The 5,680-nt window shown below is 45.1% G+C and overlaps 1 protein-coding gene across 1 annotated transcript in view; it reads right to left on the reverse strand.

Annotated features, from left to right (window-relative positions):
• TJP3 (tight junction protein 3) overlaps window positions 1–4,673 on the reverse strand; it is a 56,575-nt gene extending 51,902 nt beyond the window's left edge. Inside the window, exon 1 of the mRNA XM_042478921.1 lies at window positions 4,592–4,673. The gene's annotated coding sequence lies outside the window, so the exon portion shown is untranslated. The remainder of the gene's footprint in view (window positions 1–4,591) is intronic.
• Window positions 4,674–5,680: the final 1,007 nt, after the last annotated feature.

Raw genomic sequence — 5,680 nt, forward strand, 5'->3', positions numbered from 1 at the left:
TTTCTGCAGTACGGATGCAGATTTAGAAAGGGGATTAGAAACTGGATCTCCCAAGCCCCAATCCTAAACTCCGGCTGCTCTACCATACCATCCATTTTGTGTTTCCAAGCCTGCAATCCCAGCAGAAAATCCAGTATTTACTTTTGCCCTGGGCTCAAGAGTCCCTTTTCCCTTTGTGGCATTCCAGTCTCAAGAGCAAATATTGACCAGACAAGAGCCGAAGGGAAAATGGAGATTTATTTCGGGCGAACAAAGTCTGGGAGGCAAATAGATGGCGAGGGGCTCAAAGTACGGACAGATTTCCGTCAGGGGCTTGAACCCGTGGCTTCAAGCTATATATGCTTTGCTAGTTTCTACCACTCCCAAACTAGTCCTTCCCAATGTTTTGGGTTAGAAATCTTATCAGCTTATCAGCAGGGCCAAGGGTCAGTGTAGTGGTTTGAGCATTGGACTCTGGAGACCAGGGTTCGAATCCTGGCTCGGCCATGGAGCCCCACTGGGTGAACTTGGGCAAGTCACACTCTCTCGGCCTCCAAGGAAGACAAAGGCAAACCTTCTCCAAAAACAAATCTTACTAAGAAATCCCCATTATAGGGTTGCCATAAATCCAAAAGTCCTAAGGATTGGAGCGTAGCTTTGGCGCGGCTTCCGGACTCATCAGTGACCCGAAGCAGTCCTTAGGAATAGAGCATGGTTTTGGCGTGGCTTCTGGACTCTTAGGACGCATGCATCATTTAAACAGCATGCCTCCAAAGTGACCCGAAGCAGCTTTATTTTGGCCTGTCTGTATGGGGCCAATATATGCTCTGGGGCCACAAGAAACTACAATTCCCCAAATCCCACAGAAGTTAAAGTGGGGTCAAACTGGATTATTTCTGCAGTGCGGACGCAGCCAAAATCACTTTAAGCTGCAAGATTCTTCACCTTCTCTTTAGGATCATTATTGTATTGTATTCACATCCTGCCTTTTTCCCAGTTTGCGACGTCAGGCGGTATAGTTAAAAATGCACAGAATCCCCAGTTATAACCCATTAGAGACAAAACTGGAGAGGTTTATTCAGGTTTCTAGGATGATTACATAAAAAGCACAATTCAGAAAAGGAAACTCGATCACTAGCCACTTGTTTCAATAATAAGATACGAAATATGATAGGCTAGTAATCAAGTTTCTTTCTTATAATAGTATAACTAAGCACCTTTTGGGGGGGAATTAAAGATAAGGAGGTCAGGTTAAATGATGGATAGGTCACAGAAAACCGGACGTTAGGTAAAAATACACTGGACTAAAGCAGAAGAATAAATATGCATAGTGTAGGAAGTACAGAAAAGAGTTGATGGTATTGCAATGAATGAATTCCTGGGTGTAAATCCACTTTGATCCATTAGGAGAAGCGGAAAATACAAATAAAATTTATTATTATTATTATTATTGAAACATTTCTAATGAGGGGTACAATTATGTACGCTTGATTCAACGGGGAAGATTTGATCATTTATTTTATGAATGTGAGATCCAGGAGAAACAACGGCGTCAGATGGATAAAAACGGCTTTAAAAATGCACAGAATGCAACAGCGAAAAAGCAAAGTAATAAAGGTAAAATCAATTCCAAACTAAAACCGTCACAAACAACCACCGCCAATAAAAAGTCCAGCGCGTTCTATAGGCCTGTTTCCCCTTAAAATTAATTCTCAAGGAGCTTTTTCTTTTAAAATGTCCTGTTTTACCTCTCCTTTAGTCTTCAGCTTATTTCTATTACGTGCCATTAATTTTGCAGCAAGAAGTAGAGGACCCTTCCCAGTCGGCTCAGGCAAAAGCAAACCGCTGCAGCATTCTCCGGTTTGTGTGCATTTTCTCATTCGCATCTTTTGCCATCTTGACCACACTCCGATATTGTTGAGCATCCCAGTTTTCACCTGGGAAGGGTTCAGGGCATGAAATGCTTCCTTACGCCTGCGTCCGCACTGCAGAAATCATCCGGTTTGACACCGCTTTAATGCAATGAGCTTTTGGATTGCAGTTTTGCACCAGAGCCACAAAATTAAATGTTTGCACAAAACAAGAATTCCAAGAATAGCATTGAGCCAAGGCAGTTAAAGTGGTGTCAAACTGGATTATTTCTGCAGTCCCCATCTATCCTATACAGTAATTTCTTGACTTCATTCACAAAAGAAACGACGTTACGGTAATCCCACCTCAAACTTTAAACATCCGAAATCAAACACAAAACAGAAACGCTGCCAATAAAACACGGTCAGATTAGAGTTTGTTTATTTTTTCCCAGGCCAGTCAACCTCTGAGATAAACCTCCGCCAAAGTTACTCATGGTGTAGTGGTTTGACCATTCAGCTGGAGATCTGGGTTCGAATTCCTGCTTGGTCACGAAAACGGATGATCTGGTGGGTTACACTCTCTCAGAAAACTCCATGACATGGTCACCTTAAGTCAGAAACAATTTGAAGGGAACGGTCAAAGGTGGTTTTGCCAGTCCCTCCCTTCCTCTGAAATAAGAGCCTGGTATTTGTTGGCGGTCTCCCATCCAAGTTCTATCCAGGGCTGGCCCTGCTTAGCATCCAAAACTTAGCTCCAGGTTGACAGTGAAGTGGGAAACATCTTACTATAGTTCTCCCCTTTATACTACACACTTCTAGCAGCTTGATGGTGCTTCGCCTGCGAATCCTGGGATTCATAGTTTGGTGAGGCATTTGAGTTTTGTAGTACAGAATTTTAAATGCCTCACCAAAAAATAAGAGCGTTCTGGCACTCTCAATATTTCATAAAACTCACCCTTTCCGCAAGCGGGTTCTAAGTAACCCCCAAACTACAAATCCCAGAATTCCATAGCATTCAACCATAGCAGTTAAAAGTGGCATCAAAGTGTGAAAGAAACTGGATATTAACTGCTGCTGCTACACCAAACTGGGTAAGCCAGCATGGCGTTGTGGTTTGAGTGTTGGACTCTGGAGACCAGGATTCGAATCCGAAACCCATTGGGTGATCTTGGGCAAGTCACACTCTCTCAGCCTCAGAGGATGGCAATGGCAAACCCTCCCTGAAGAAACCTTCCAAGGAAACCCCAAACAACTTGAAGGCACACAACAAACAACAAACTGGATCTACGTTTTAAGTTTTTAAACTTTGTCAAAAGGTTCCTAGTTTGTTTTGCGAAAATCTGAACCAAAACACACGCAAATAGCACTATACCTAACGGTTAACTTTAACGTTGTTATGGTTTTAGAGTGGAGTGTTTTAATAGTGTTGTTGTTTGCTTCTGGCACTTGCGCAGGAAGACAAGGTGCGTATTTTAAGAACAACACAAACCGTCGCAAAATGCAACCCTGCATTCTGTTTAAAAGTAAAACCTACTGACTTAATCCAGGTTTACTCCCAGGTGAGTAACTCTAAGGCAGCCTTTGGATAGCCGGCATTCACCGAAAACCTTCCACTCCAACTCTCATCATGCTCTGAAAGTATGGGTCGTGGATAATGGGAATTGTAATACAACACATGGGGAAAGACTTAGTCCAGGATTGCAGTCCCATTGGGTAAGAAAAGTTGTGAGCACCTGTATTTTTCTGGGCAACTTGGCCCAGTTAATTCTCCTCCCTGGATTAGTTGAGACCATGTTTAAATAGGGCTTTGAAAAGTGAATTTTCTGGGTATTTCCATCACTTTGGCAGGACTTGTAGTCCAAACAGTAAAACCCACCAGTGGTTTGAGCATTGGGCTAAAACTCTGGAGACCAGGGTTCGATTCCTGTCTTGGCGGTGAAACCCACTGTGTGACTATCACACTCTCTCAGCCTCACAGGAAGGCAATGGCAAACCTCCTCTGACCAAACCTTGCCAAGAAAACCCCAGGATAGGGTCACCTTAGGGTTGCCATAAGTTCGAATCGACTTAAGACACACAACAACAGAGATAACAGAGATCTGTGGCGATTTCCACCCAGGCATGGAAACTCACTGGAGGACATTGGGCAAGTCACACTCTCTCAGCCTCAGGGGAAGGCAATGGCAAATCCCCTGTGAATAAACCTCACCAAGTAAACCCCAGGATAGAGTCACCTTAGGGTCGCCGTAAGTCGGAAACTATTTGTAGGCACGCAACCACCACCGCCACCCAACCAGTCAATGTTCCATGCTTTTCCTGAAATCTCATCTCAGCTGACCAGGGGATTCTGAGCGTTGTAGTCCAAACTAGTGCCTTTTCCATGCTTTGGATGTTTCGGGACACTAGAAGCGGGAAAGGCCCTGGAGAGGAAATGATACAACTTTTGTAAAATGGGATGAAGGGGAGCAAGCACAGGAACTCCCCAGTTCTTCCAACACATGCAAGAAATAAAAACAACGAAGTTGAGGTGGTACAGTGTGTACAATACACACTGAGTGTGTGTGAGTGTGATTCCTTTCTCCCTACACACAGACACAACCTATAGCTGTCAAAACCCCTTCAAATCCCCCTTATCCCAAAGAGCCACTTGTGAGCACAAGGCCATTCTTTGGTTCCCATCACCTTTGGGAGCAAGAAGATGCCAGGGGAAAGAGGGGTCCTGGAGGATGGGACTTCCACCTCCAACCTCAGCCACTTACCGTCCAGTTTGGGGGTGCGTTTGGGGCTCCTCAAACTCCTGATCCCACACTGTCCACCAGATTCACAGCAAACTTTCTCTTTTCCCTTCCTCTTCCTGCCAAGGCCCAGGTGGGAAGGCCTGCCCAGGTGAGCTGCTGCTGCTGCTGCAGGTGCACACTCCTGCCCAGGTGCGCCTCCTCCTCCTGCCTTAACCCCTTCGGGAAAAGGCTGAACAAGGCCAGATCAGGCCCAAAGATTGCCAGGGGTTTGGGGTTCAAGTCACGGAGCCCGCAGCCCAGCCATCCAAAGCCCCCTTTGGGGCCTCTGCAAAGCAGAATGCCTTTTGGGCATTCAATTCCAAGATACTGCTGGACTCAAAAGAGCCGGAAACACTGACTTCAGCAATGGAAAGAGGGGATCGTGGTCACAGGGCTTCTTTTTCAAGGATGGTGACATGCATGTGCTTACTTGCACAGAAAACGCATTTCTCGTGCAGAAAATCTGGAGTCTTTTCCTCCCTAGAAAAGTCCTCCAAACTCTTCCGCATGTTTGACTAGTGGGAGAAAAGTAGGGAAAAGTCTCACTACTCTATTTTGTTTCCTGATTGTCCAGAAACCTGTTTTTCAACCAGGGAAAAAGAAAGAACAGAAAATATCTGTCCCACCCTTTATGTACACATACTGTGAACCAGTGGCAAAATGTTGGCCCTCTCTTACCACTCACGCTGTATCTTCCTTCCTAACTCCCCACCCTTCGTGAAGTACTGCGGCTATCCAACATCCCTTCGGTGTAGCATAAATACCTCCGCAGAGACGCAGATCAAGGAAGGCACGGTGCCACACTGTTCTCCTTCTGTCACATTTCAGTGGCAACCAGGTGTCCAGTTCGGGGAACAATTCAAGAAGCATACTGAAAGCTGGAAAGGGTCCAGAGAAGGGTCAACAAGATGGTCAAAGATCTGGAAACCAAACCTTCTGGGGAACAAATGACAGAACTGGGTGTGTTTAAGTGGAGAAGAGAAGACCAAGAGCTAACATGATAGTGATCTTTTAAAATCTGAAGGAATGACATGTAAAAAGATGGAGCAAACTCCTATCCTACTGCACGGT

Source organism: Sceloporus undulatus, chromosome 7 (assembly GCF_019175285.1).
Source record: "Sceloporus undulatus isolate JIND9_A2432 ecotype Alabama chromosome 7, SceUnd_v1.1, whole genome shotgun sequence".
Classification (NCBI taxonomy): domain Eukaryota; kingdom Metazoa; phylum Chordata; class Lepidosauria; order Squamata; family Phrynosomatidae; genus Sceloporus; species Sceloporus undulatus.